The sequence below is a fragment of the Heterocephalus glaber genome, unplaced genomic scaffold (genome assembly GCF_053883595.1).
Source record: "Heterocephalus glaber isolate CG9 unplaced genomic scaffold, H.glaber_assembly_v1.0 deba00001509, whole genome shotgun sequence".
Taxonomy (NCBI): Eukaryota; Metazoa; Chordata; class Mammalia; order Rodentia; family Bathyergidae; genus Heterocephalus; species Heterocephalus glaber.
This window is the reverse complement of record NW_028258325.1, coordinates 10,844,116-10,858,474: the sequence shown is the minus strand read 5'-3', so window position 1 is coordinate 10,858,474 and position 14,359 is coordinate 10,844,116. Positions and strand designations below refer to the sequence as shown.

General features: G+C 41.8%; 1 protein-coding gene across 20 annotated transcripts in view; it reads left to right on the top strand.

The window, feature by feature from the left end:
* The window catches only part of Prom1 (prominin 1), a 121,107-nt gene that overhangs the window by 41,226 nt on the left and 65,522 nt on the right, over positions 1-14,359 (top strand). The window lies entirely within an intron of this gene.

Sequence of the window (14,359 nt, the reverse complement as noted above, 5' to 3'; positions counted from 1 at the left end):
GACAGAGCAGGAGGGGTTATAATTCTTAGAGAATGGTAGTTAAAAAATTATCACCTGTCTGTCTTCCATTTACTGCATAGGGATCAATTTAAGGAGAGTAGAAGCTGATTATTTAATACTATTATGACCAGTACTTGGGCAGACTTGTTTTTTTATGACAAATAGTGCACTGTGTGCTGACATGTTGCAACATGCCACATCCTACACAAGATACACTGAGATCTAACTTGCACTTACAGGAGCCAGTATGTTAACTTCATTGGTCAGAACTGTGACTCGCTTATGTGCCTTTTTTTCCTTGTTGTCAGGGAGATAGAAGAGTACAACAAAATTAATTTTTTAAACACTTAAAAATTTTAAAATTTCACTGAGTTCAGGTATATACAGGAAAAAATAAAAGCCCCACCCCTGCTCTGTCCTAGTCCCGCTCTCTGTCCCTGGGAGGCTGTTCCCAGCTGAGTCTTTGCCGCAGGACAAAATCAGGTTCAGTTGATTCCATTGTCATAGCTGTGTCACTGACATGTGGTCTTTGGTACAGATCAAAAAAATGTAATGCAAGCCACATTCCTTTCCAAGATCCTCCTGACTAGCTTTCCCGACAATGAGAAGAACATAGACTGTAAGTGCTGTCAGTGGAATTATGCTTCCTGGGAATCTTTTTGGGGACGGGGGTACACCTGGCACCCACAAGCATGTTGGCAGTGGACCTGCTCTGCTCCCCAGATTCATGGGGGCTGCAAACCATCTCTGTGGGGAGCAGTTTTCCCACGGCCCATCGTCCCTGAGGTGTCTTGGCTCCAAATCCTATCTGAAAGGCAGCTTTGCCAGACATTCCCGGCTCCTGGAGACCTCAGCAACTTTGCTCAGGCTTTTGCAACCTGATCGCTCCCTCTGGAGACCTGAAAATGACCCCAGGGCAGACCTGCCGGGCCCTGGGCCGTGAGCAGGTAAAGCAGTCGCAGTGACACAGCAGTGTGAGTGGCAGTGTGAGTGTGCTGTGACTGGTGGAAAGCTGAAAGGAGCAGACAGGTCCCAGGTGTTGTCACAGGAAGAGCTTCCCTTGTAATAGCTTTTTGGAGCTCTGAATGCAGGGTGCAAGTGCCTTGTTAACTCTAGTAAAACCCTATGTGCAGGAGAAGCACTTGTGTCTTTTAAAGGTAGCCTGGAGGGCTGAGGATGTAGCTCAGTGGTAGAGTGCTTGCCTAGCATGTTCTGGGCCCCGAGTTTGATTCCCAACACTGCCAGAAAGAAGTAAAAGTAAAGGTAGACTTGTGTCAGCCAGCTGACTTCCAAGGCACAGGCTCTTGGTAGGTGACAGTGGCCTCACCTCAGAGGGACTGCCTGCTGGTCCCTGACTTGGGCTCAGGTTTCTGGGCTCTCACTCCCTGGATTCCCCAGTTCTGGGAGCAAGGGAAGCCTGGGCTTCTCCCTAAATCCACACTCTATTCAATCTCAAACACTAGAAAGAGCTGGCAGCACCTACAAGTGTTCTCCAGAGGGACAGAACCAACAAGAAACAGAGGTACAGGTGCACGGAGGTAGAGAGAGAGCCAAACAGAGAAGGGGGTTATCTTAAGGCCGTGGGAGTAGCAAGTCTGAAATTTACAGAGCTGGCTGTTAACTCAGCGGGAGTTGATGCTGTAGTCTTTTTTTTTTTTTTTTGGTACCAGGTATCGAACTCAGGTCCTTGCGCTTGTGCAGCAGGTGGCGAAACCACTGAGCTAAATCCCTGGCCCTGATGCTATAGTCTTGAGGCAAATTTTCTTCTTCCTTGGAAAACCTCAGTTTTTCCTCTTAAAGCTTTTCAACTGACTGAATGAAACCCACCCACATTTTCAAGGATAATGTTCTGCATTAAAAGTTCATTAATGTTCTGCAACTATTTAGGTTAGAGGTGGAGCACACTGGTTGAGCTTAGCGTGTACAAGGCCCTGAGTTCCATTGCTAACACCTAAATAAAGAAAGAAATAGAGTTGACACAACTCATAATAGCTAAATCTTGAACAGCTCAATGGAGAAAGAAAATGTGGTGTATATATAAACAATAGAGTACTACTCAGTCATAAAGAAGGACAAATTTGAGGCATTTGTAGGAAAATGGATGTACCTTGAGACCATAATGCTAAGTGAAATAAATCAGACACAGGTGGTTAAATATCTCATGGCCTCTCTTATATGCGAAATCTGACATAAAGAGCAAAAGGAAAGATAGATGATAAGAAATAGGGAGGTAGACTTTGTGAAGGTGGGAAGGAGACCTAGGAATGAGGAGAGAGGGAGAGTGAGGAGGGGAAGTAAAAATATTAAGATGGGAAAAATTGGAGATGTTAAATGTGTCTACAAAATGCCTAGGTTAGTGTTTAATGACATCATGGGGTACTGTATTCCAGCCAGGATGACAGAAGAGTCACACCTGTCACTCTACCCAAGCCAGCTATTGCTCCTGGTATGGAAGAATGGTTATTGGAGCAGAGCGTCTCCGAGCAGCCCTGTTGCCGAGCACATAGAGAAACCACCGTTAATGACAATGTGGGCTCCTCTGCCACGGAAGGGGTGGCAATCAGGGCTTGTCAGTCCAAGGGTGGGAGCCTCACTGTCTCTGAAGTTAACAGATCCTGAACAATGACCCTTGAACACCCCCTAAAAAGTTGATCTGTGTTTGCTGGGCACCGAATTAGAAAGCTGACAAATAAATGCCTTCTGAAGAGATTTCCACTGAAAATGACAGACCTGAAGATGTTCATCACTTGAAAGGTTGGTGTTCCTTCTTGGGGAGAAAAGAACTTACCGGTCTCATTTTTCAGCAGCCATGACCATTAAATAAGTGCTTAGTTTTCTTACCGTAGATGTTATCCTAAAACACCTCCATTCCAGCCAGCCAGAGGACTCATACTCACAACAGTGCTTGGCTTCACATCAGACGATGGGCAGTGAGTGTGTATTTGTGGGGTATTTTTGTTTTTGCTTTTTGTTTTGTGGTACTGGAAATTGAACCCAGGACCTTCACACCGAGGTACACTCCCAGTCACTTAAAAAGAAAATTGTTTTTAGGTAGAATCTCACTGAGTTGCCCAGGCTGGTTAGGGTTAGGGTATAGGATTTAGGGTTAGGGTTTAGGTTCCGGGTTAGGGTTAGCCTCGGCTTTCCACAGTGCTGAGATTACATAGGTGTGGGCTACCATGCCTGGCTGTGTGTTTTAAATTATAATAAATTGTTTAGGGCAAGATCACTGTCCCTTTTTGATCTTTTTCAGTTAATCTGTCAGCTATCAGAACTGATCTTTACATTTACTATGCTGATTCAGTGTAGATTTAAAATTATCTGTGCAATAAGTTGACTCTTTAAAACTTTTTTCTTAATTAAAGGTAAGCTGAGTCAAGCTATCCAAATAACTAGAAAATTCCTGAATTTGTTTAAAGAGATCTGTTCCTGTCAAGAGAGGAGAAATTTTTCAGAATTCTGCATCTAGAAGTTTTAAAGCATAAAAGTAAAATCTAGCAAGCCTAGACTAATGAGGAAACAAGATCAAATTGCACTGAATTATCTCTGCTTGTAACCTAAGAGCCCTTCCACAAGGAGCTCTGGAGAAAGTGGCCACAAAAACCACCTAAATGTTTGTATTTTCACCCATATCTTGATTTAAATCTGCATTCTCTTTAGGAAGGAGCAGCCTGGGCCTGATAGCTAGTGCTCCCCATCCATCTCAGGGCTGTTTTGTGCACATAACTCTCAAGAGATGGCTCCATAATCTTCATCTGTGTTTGCCTTAGCCCCTCTTTGATACATGATTTCCAGGAAAACAGTTACCTAAGAGCATATTCCTTGGGGTTTTTTCTTTTGGCAGTAGAGACGTGCTTGAATCAGAGGTTTGAACTGATCATGAACATGTGTTTTATAGATTAGGAAAATCAGTAGGTAGTAAAACTTTGGAAAGCTCGTAGAAGTATGTCAGCCCTGTGGGTGAACTAGAGGGCTGTAGGTGTGGATGAGAAGCAGTCTGGAGGAGTGAGTTATTTGAGCTGTGCTGCACGTTATTTGAAAACAGTTTTTATGGTTTAAATGCCTTTTCATGTATTCTCTTTTATGAGTACCAGAATTCAGACCTTGAATGGAGATTTTTTTTTTTTTCCTTTTTTTGCAGTACTGTAGATTGAACTCAGGGCTTTCACACTGAGCTGCATCCCCTCCCCTTTTTTTATCCTGAGATAGTTTTTTGCTAAGTCACTAAGTTTCCCAGGATTGTCTCAAACTTATGGTCCTCCCGCCTCAGCAGATAACTTTTGAAATCTTAGCTTTCATTAGTCCCAGTCTGCTGGCTCCGCTGAGTCTCTCTCTGCATGTGTCAGTCTGTGTGTACCTGGTCCTGAGAGAAATGAGCTTTTGCTCATCCTTGGCTTGGTCGGAGCTGGCAGGATAGACCCCAAGTGGTGGAGGAGTCTTAGTGTGTTTCCTGTTGCGGATAACCGTGCCACAGACAGGATAGGTTAGAAGGGAGTTACTTCAGTTCGTGGTTGTAGTCCAAGGTGAAGGGCCCCTGGTGGTGTTGCCTTCTGCTGGCAGAGCATGGAGTTGGTCAGGGTCTCCCATGGCAAGAGACAGAGCACGCCTGAGACCTAGCCACCCTGGCCTTTAGAACAGACCCACTTTCTTTTTGTGAAATTTTTATTTTTATCCGTATGTGTTTATAGAACATGATAATTAGGTTCCTCATGGCGAGTTATACATGTACCTAACACATCTTAATTCTTTTTTCATCTCTTTCCTCTCTCTTCCTTCTCTCCCCATTTCTTTTGCAAAAGATCCATCTCCCTCGGGCCAGGGATTTAGCTCAGTGGTGTGGCCGCCTGCCTCGCAAGCATGAGATCCCGAGTTTGATCCATGGTACCAAAAAAAAAAAAAGTTCTATCTTCCTGATTCCTATTACCTATCTTTTATCTTAGTCTTTATTTTAGGCTTCTCATGTAAGAGAAATTATGCACTATTTAAGCTTGTGTGTCTGATTTATTTCACTTAACATTATGGTTTCCAAGTGCATCCATTTTCCTACAAATGACCCAAGTTTATCTTTCTTTATAGCAGAGTAGTACTGCATTGTGTATAAATACCACATTGTCTTTATCCATTCGTCCGTTGATGGACATAGAGACTTCTTCCAAGATTTATCTATTATGAATTGTGCTGCTATAAACATGGCTGTGCATACGTCACTGTAATATGACGTCTTTGACTTTTTGGGAAGATACCTAGAAGGGGAATAAATGGGTCAAATGGGATTTCTACTTTTAGTATTTTGAGGAATTTTCATATTGATTTCCATAGTGGTTGTACCAGTTTACACTTCCGCCAACAACCCACTTTCAAGATAACTCACTTCTCAGTCAGTTTCCTTGTCCTGGGCATGATATACGCAACACTCCCAACTTGAAGGAGGGGAGGTTTGTTTTGGCTCTCATTTCAGAAGTTTCAGTCCTTGTGTGGTCAGCTACGAGGGGAGGATGTGGCAGAGGAGAGCTGCTCATGTCACGGCAGCCAGGAAGCAGCGAGCAAAGGGAGGAGAGACGCCTCACCAGGTCACGCCCAGTGACTGACGGCCTCTTCTGAACAGGCCCCCTCTTAACGTCACGGTGACCTCCAGGGCCCACCTGATGCAATCAACCTTCAAAACCCAGCCTTTGAGCACATGAGGCTTTGGGAGAACATCCAGATATGAACTGTAAGATCCATTATCCACTATCATGTGAATGCAGTGATTCATGAGAGCGCAGCCCTGGTGACCTCTTAAAGGTTCCTCCTCATAATGGGGATTGAAGCTCAACTGTTTTTGAAGGGAAAAACTATATTTAAATCATAGCAGCAGGCTCGCCACGAGGATATCATAGGGTCTTAACTGGGCAGTTTATTTTAGTTGGGACAAGAAACACCATTTGCTACAACCACTAAGCCCAGTTCTCAGTAATGCTTGTTTATCTTTTACGTCCCAGTCCATTCATCTGTATTGAGGGCATTCATCTGCATCCCCCCGGATAGAACTCAACTCCCCATCCCATCTGACCACAAAGGGACTTGGGAATTGTCAGACAGTGGGCTGAGGAAGAAGAGGCAGCGCATGGATACTGCTGAGCACGCAGTCTGTGCCACCTGCTGAAGGACTAGGGAGGAGCAGAGTGCCCAAGGGACCTGGGGGGAGGTACGCCAGTACGTTGAAGTAGCGTGTGATACACCAGGCACTATGCTGAACACTCTTCCTCAGCCAAGATACCTCTTGATCTTCTCCACCTGTGTAACACCAGCACCTCTAGGGGGTTAACGAACTTGAAGTCCCCAGATCTGAGCTTCATATCAACACATCAAACATTCCAGTTGGTTTCAGAGACAGACAGAGGCCCTGAGTTCCAGAATTGGCTTCTGCAGGTTTGGCTTCTGTTCCCAGCAGGCCCCTTCTGGGGGTTGCACTCAGAGTTGCAGCAAGGAGAGGCTGGTGGAGACCAGAGAGAATGGCCTTGTGGGAGTTGTTGATGGAGAGCCCATGCGCTGGGCCCAGGTCAAGCATTCTGTAGAACTATTAGCCTTCTCAAAGGCAGCCGCTGCTCTTGCTTCCAGTTCCTCCCTGGTTGCAGTTCATATCCCTTCTTCCTGCTCCGTGCATTCGTTGTGGTAGAACCCACTCAGAGTGAGGCTCCTGGGATGTCGCCGAGGCCTTCTTGGCAACATGCTTATGAGCTGACTTCACTCTCACCCAGTCTCTTGCCCTGTTCCTGCAGGTGTGGTAGTGGCTTCAGACCAGCACCTGCACTACCAGCTGTGCCAGGGTGCACGAGGGATGGTGACCATCTGTCCCCACACGGCCAGGGCTGGGTCTCTCTCACTGCCTGACGCTGGACCGAGCACTGGTGGGAGGGTGGAATATACCAAGTGGATCCGCCGCTTCTCACATCTTGTGGGTCTCCATTCCCCTAGAACTCTTAAAAATTATTCGGGTTCCCAAAGAGGTTTTGTGCATATCTATCCATATTTATCATACTTGAAGTTAAAGTGGAGAAGTTTTAAAGTTTTATTTTTACTCATTTAAAAATAATGCTAATAACCTTTTTCTACAGATGACATAATTTTATTTAAAAATAGAGAGAAGATGGCATTGGTTTCTGTATTTTTGCTAATCTCTTTAACGTCTGGCTTAGTGGAAGTCAGCTGGATTCCTGTACCTACATCTGAATTCAATCTGTTGGTGCATGTGATTTGCGTAAAAGTATAATGTGGACATCTGGTTTCACAGGGATGTAGGATTGTAAAACAGGAGTATTTTAGTCATCTCTTCAGGTAATTGTGGATATTTTTCTTTGATATACATTAAAACTGTACAATTACTTGTTTTTTGAAAGCTATTTTTTTTCCTTTTAATGCAGTGTTGGTGATCAAACCCAGGGCCTTATGCAGGCGGGGAAGGTCACTGAGCTGCATCCCCAGCCCTTTCAAGTCTGTTTTCAGTGTGGAAACTGGAATATGAATACATTTTTCCTTGCTACATTAGAACCCATTGGTCTGCCTTCCACTTTGAATTTATTTTTTTCTGTTCAGGATCTTGCATTAATCATCTGGAAAATACTAATTCATGAGCTTTGCAGATCTTCCAAAGGTTGAGATATCTCATTTTATAATATCAAGATTTCCTTAATATCCCTACTGATCACCTCAGACAAGTTGAAGTGTTGAAATGTTCTCAACCTCATAGTAATGGATGCAGAGTTTGCAAAATTCTAATATATGCTAGAAGCTCAATTTTTTTGCATAAATTCTTTTTTTGGTATGTTTTAGGTATACAACACATTTACATTTATCATTGGGTGTTTGTACCTGTACATGATGTATCTTAGTTCTTATTTTTCCCCATTTCCTGTGCTCCCTTTCACCCTCTCCACCCTTCCCTATTTACAAACACTTTGTTTCCATTTTTCCTGTTTCTTGTAATTTTTCCTTTCCCTTCTTTCCTTTCCCCTTTCCCTCTCACTTCCCCTACCCCTTTGGACCTTTTCTTCCTATTTCACATTATCAATTATTTGTTTTAATCATTTTGATCCTTATTTACACTTTCAGTCTCTCACACCAGAGAAACTATTCGGTATTTACACGTGTGTCCTATTTATTTCACTTAAGAGTATGGCCTCAATATGCATCCATTTAACTATAAATGTCTCTAGTTTGTCATTCTTTATGGCTGAGTAGTACTCCATTTTACAAAAAAACCACATCTTCTTTATCCAGTTTCCAGTTGACAGGCACTTGGGCTGTTTCCAAGCTTTAGCTATTACAAAGTGTGCCGCTATAAACATGGGTGCACATATATCACTGTGGTATGATTCTTTTAATTCTTTTGGGAAGATACCCAGCAGGGGAATAGCTGGGTCAAATGAGACCTCTAGTCCTAATTCTTTGAGGTATCTCCATACTGATTTCCAAAGTGGTTGCACGAGTTTGCACTCCCACCAACAATGGAGAAGGGTTCCTTTCTCCCCACTCCCCTGCCAGCATTTGTTATTGGTTGATTTCTTGACAGCAGCCATTCTTTGGGGGTGAGGTGGAATCTCAGTGTTGTTTTCATCTGCATCTCTGAAATGACCAGTGATGTTGAACATTTTTAAATGTTTATTTGCTGCTTTTACTTCTTTTTCTGAGAAATGTCTGTTCATTTCAGATTCCCATTTTTGAATTGGGTCTTTACATATGGGGGAGGGTCTGATTGTTTTCAGTTCTTTATATATTCTAGATAGTAGTCCTTTGTCTGAAGTACAGCTGCTGAAAATTTTTTCCCACATTGTAGGTTGTCTTTTAGCTCTGTTGGTGGTTTCTCTTGCAGTGCAGAAGCTTTTTAGTAAGATGAGATCCCACTTGTTGATTCTTTGTGCTAGTTCCTATGCTACTAAGGTTTTGTTCATAAAGTCTCTTCCTATCCCAGTGTCTTCAAGAGTTCTACCTAACTTATCTTCCAGCAAGTTTAGTGTTTCAGTTTTAATATTTAGATCTTTAATCCACTTCAATCTTAGTTTAGTGCATGGTGATAGATATGGGTCTAGTTTTAATCTTTGGCAGGTTGAAATCCAGTTTTTCCAACACCATTTATTAGATAGGCTATCTTTCCTCCAGTGAGGGTTGTTGGCTCCATTGTCAAAGATGAGGTGGCTGAGTACGTCTGGAGTTGTTTCTGCATCTTCTAATGTATTCCACTGATCCTCAGGTCTGTTTCTTTGCCAGTGCCATGTGGTTTTTATCATAGTAGCTTTGTAGTATAGTTTCAAGTTGGGGATTGTGATACCCCCTGCCATGTCTCTGTTGCCTAGAATTGCTTTTGGGATTGTTTTCCCTAGTTCTGTGAAATATATTGGAATTTCAGTTGGCATTGTATTAAATTTATATAGCAGTTTTGAAAGTATGGTCATTTTCACTATATTGGTTCTTCTTACCCAGGAACAAGGGATGTCTTTCCATTTTCTTGTGTCCTCTTCAGTCTCTTTTTTCAGTGTGTTGTAGTTCTCAATGTAGAGGTCTTTTGCTTCCTTTGTTAGATTGATTCCTAGATATTTCATTTTTTTGGATGCTATTATAAAGGAACTGTTTCCTTAATTTCTCTCTCAGTGAGTCTTTTATTTGTGTACAAGAAGGCTATTGTTTTTTGAGTGTTGACCTTGTATGCAGCTACTCTACTGAATCTGTCAATTAAATCTAGAAGTCTTTTGGCGGAGTTTTTTGGATCTTCTATGTAAAGTATCATATCATCATCAAATAATGACAGTTTAACTTCTTCTTTTCCTATCTTTATTCCGTTTCTTTCTTTCTTTTTTCTAATTGCTGTGGCTAATGTTTCCAGAACTATATTGAACAGGAGTGGTGATAGCGGGTATCCTTATCTTGTTCCTGATTTTAGCGTGAAGGTTTTCAGTTTTTGACCATTTAGTATGATGTTGGCTGTTGGTTTTTCATAGATAGCCTTAATCAGGTTGAGATAAAGACCACCTATTCCAATTTTCTGTAGGATTTTTTATCATGAATGGGTAGTGGATTTTGTTGAATGTTTTTTCTGCATCTATTGAGATGATCATATTTTTTGTTTGTTTGTTTGTTTTTTGGTACCAGGGATGGAACTCGGGTCCTTGCACTTGTGAGGCCAGCACCAGAACCACTGAGCTAAATCCTCGGCCCTGATCATATGGTTTTTATCCTTGGCTCTGTTAATATAGTGTATTACATTTATTGATTTATGTATGTTGAACCATCCTTGCATCTCAGGGATAAATCCGACTTGGTCAGGGTGTATGATCTTCTTGATGACCCTCTGTATTCTGTTTGCCTGTATCTTGTTGAGGATTTTTGCATCTATGTTCATTAGGGAGATTGGCTGGTAGTTCTCTTTTTTGGTTGGGCCTTTCCCTGGTTTTGGAATCAAAGTAACACTTGCTTCGAGGAATGGATTTGGAAGCCTTGCTTCCCTTTCAATTTCATTGGTGAGTTTAAAGAGTAATGGTAATTGTTCTTCTTTAAATGTGTTGTAGAATTCAGCAGTGAAGCCATCAGGACCTGGGTTTTTCTTTGTTGGTAAATTTTTAATTACGTTTTCAATTTCACTGATTGTAATTGGGGTGTTTAGAATTTCTGTATCTTCTTCATTTAACTTTGCAATTCGTGTATATCTAGGAATCTGTCCATTTCTTCTGTGTTTTCCATTTTATTATAGTACAGGTCCTTGAAGTAGATATTGATGATCCCCTGGATTTCTGCTGGATTTGTTGTGACCACCTTTGCATTCTTAATTGCATGGATTTGAGCCTTTTCTTTCCTTTTTTTGATAAGGTTGGCTAAGGGTTTATCGATTTTATTTATTCTTTTGAAAAACCAACTCTTTGATTCACTGATTTTTGTCGTTCTCTTAGTCTCCATTGCATTGATTTCTGCTCTGATCTTTCTAATTTCCTCTCTTGAATGAGCTTCAGGTTTGTCATGCTCTTCTTTTTCTAGGGTCTAGAAGCTCAATTTTATAATTGGCTATCAGTGACTTTCTTAAACTTCCAGCCTAAATTCTCTTCACTTTTGAGAAAATGTCTACCAGGTACCCAAGTCTGAATAACCATGCTTTATCACTCAGCCTTTTTTTCAAAGAAAAAAAAATGGTGTTCCATGAAAAATCTGGCTAGTATATCTCACAGCTAAACCCCCAGTACAAGTGCTTTATCCCAAGACACAGAGCCATTCCACTTTGCTGTGCATGTAAGCACTGCATGCATGATTCCATTTTCTAGTGCAGAACGATTAAAAGATGTGTACTTCCAGGTTAATGCGGATAAAACTGATATTTAATGCTTGATCAAGAATATTCTTAGTGTGCTTGACTTTTTTATTTAATGTGAACATGTGGTAGTAAAGAATATAATGAATATTAGCCTTGTTTTATGCTGAGTCACCAGCAGTCCCCACTGCTTCTGTGCCCAGGTGCCAATGTCAACACACTGAAAGGCAGATAACATCTTTTGTTCCAACCTCATGGACATCCTGACGGACCTTGGAAATTCCAGGAGTTCACCACCCATGCTTGGAGACCTCTGGCTCAAGCTAGAGAAGATCCCTTTGTGGGGCAGAACTCAACTCCTTACTCAGCTCTCGTGGCCCTAGGGCACACTGGACTGATCCCCATAGAAATCCGATGTTTTGGTTTAGTTTGGTACCTGTTTGTTTTCATTCAGGCAGGTTTGTGACACACCACGGTGATGTCCATTTGGGGAACTGGTTCCTGCGTATGACGTATCTTTCATCCAGTTTCCTTCTCCCTTTCTTCTCTCCTGCTAATCCTCTGCCCCATCTCCAGAGTCTGCCTTCCAGTTTCCTGTCATCTTCTTTTATTTTATTCATTTGTTTATTTGTTATTTGTTTCAGGTTTCTCCTATGAGAAGAAACACGTTATGCTTAACTTTCTGAGTCTGGTTATTTTGCTCAGCATAATGGGCTGGAGTTCCATCCATTTTCTTGCAAATGACAGGATTTCATTCTTAGGACTGAATAATATTCCACTCTGTATCAGTAACACATTTTCTTTACCCATTCGCCTGTTGTCTAGGCTGTTTCTGAAGCTTAGCTATTGTGAATTGTACCATTAGACACATGGACATACGTATATCAGTATAGTATGATGTCTTTAATTCTTTCTGGAATATACCTGGGAGAGGTGTTGCTAGGTCAAATGGCATTTCTATTTTTAGTTTTTTGAGGAGTCTTCCTATTTTTTTTTTTAAATGAAGAGAAACATTGAATGGATATTGCGCTGTCAAAATAATGGTCTCTTACACTACAGATGTCGATAAGCTATGTTTTAAATCCCTTCATTTAGCAATAATAACAGTATACACTTAGACCCAGCATACTGTTTTGCTTACAGTGTTATTGCACTTAACCCTGCGCGCTCCTTTGAAAGCAGGGGCCTCATCCCATTTAGCAGATAAGGATGCTTGTGGCATTTAATTATTCACCTGAGATTGGATTCAGGGTGGATCTTGGACTCCTTTGAAACTCTTAATGGGATCCCAGAGTTAGTGGGATGAGAATAGACTATGAACATGAGTATGTAATTAACTATATCTTAATAAATAGATGATTATTAATCTTTTTTGTACCGGAAATTGAACTCAGGACCTTGTGCTTGTGAGGCAGGCATGGTGCCGCTGAGCTAAATCCCCGGCCTGATGATTATTAATCTTTAAAAACACATTAGTAGTTGAATAATTCACCCAGTGATATGGGACCAAGCAAAGCAAGGCCGAATGTGTAGGGCTGGGGTGGCAGCCTCAGGTACTGTGGAGGAATTATTCCAGTTCCCCAGTCTGCTACCAGGTGGAAAAGCCATGTTTCTGCTGCAAAATCTGTAAACATCTGCTCAGGTCTCTGCTGGGTACAGGAGGGAAGCGGTTTTCCAAAAAGTCCTACTGGAAGTGGCTTGCTTTGTTTTTCAGCACGTACATCTGAACTTCCTGGTTTTAAAAAGGGACGCACCGTGGGGTTTCTCTCCATCCCTGTGAGGGGCATACTTCTCTGGGGTGCATACAGTCAGTCAGAGCATTGGGAGGCTGTGCTGCAGTGTCCAGTGTGGTGGGAAGGGCCCCAGTCCATCATGCCTGTCCCAATCCCTCTGTTTCTTCAGCAAGTCCCTCACTGCCTGGGCCTCAGTCGACTCCGAGCATTCCTGCCTGGGTGGTGGCTCAGAGTAAGAGGTGCCTTTACCGCCTTTTCATCTAGATCTGTGTCAGAATTTGAAAATGCCCCGAATGAGGATGTATAGAATAATCCAAGTTTGCATATTAATTCAGGTTTTCATACACTGCTTAGAAGAGAGGGATTTCCCGTGTTAAGATTCTTGTTTGTTTTGCAGCTCTGAGGATTGGATTTAAGGCCTTTGCATGGAGCTGCACCCCCAGCACCACGCCCGCCTCTTTTTCCTTTAAGCTTTTGGTACAGGGTCTGGCTAAGTAGCTACTTAAATTGCCCAAGTTGGGCTCGAATTTCTGATCTTCTTGCTTCAGCCTGCAAGAGTGCTGAGATCACAGGTGTTAAAAATTCTTGGACCTTTTCCTATTTCAAATGATCAGTTACTCGTTTCAATCGTTTTCATCCTTATTCACACTTTCAGTTTCTCACATTAGAGAAACTATTCGGTATTTACACATGTGTGTCCTATTTATTGCACTTAAGAGGATGGCCTCAGTGTGCATCCATTTAGCCATAAATGACTCTAGTTTCTCATTCTTTATGGCTGAGTGGTACTCCATGTTATAAAAAAAGGGGTAGGGGTGGCGGGAGGGGAAGCGGAAAGGAAAGAAGGGAAAGGAAAAAATATGAGAAAGAAAAAAAAATGGAAACAAAGTCTATGTAAATAGGGAAGGGTGGAGGGGTGAAGGGCGCACAGGGAATGGGGAAAAAATAAGAACCAAGATGCATCATGTTCAGGTACAAACACCCAATAATAAATGTAAATGTATTGTACACCAAAAATATACCAATTAATATATACATAAAAAAATTCTTGAATCAGGTTAAGTTTAAGTCATAAAATTGTGTAAATGTGGACTTCACTAAAAAATAAATTGTATTTGTGGTTCCAAGTAAGAACTAGCAATTTTAACATACAGTAATGTTTTAGTAGTGATTATTAATGAGCTGTCTGTGGTTTGCTGGTAAATATTAAGGTGTATTGTGAGAAATTGTGAACTCTTTAAAATGGGCACCCTCTAATTCTGCCACCAGCAAGAGTAAATCGAAAATATTTGTCCTCCTTTGCTTTCAGCCAGAGGCTAGTTAATCTAATTGTTTACCTATGTTAGGAAATAGA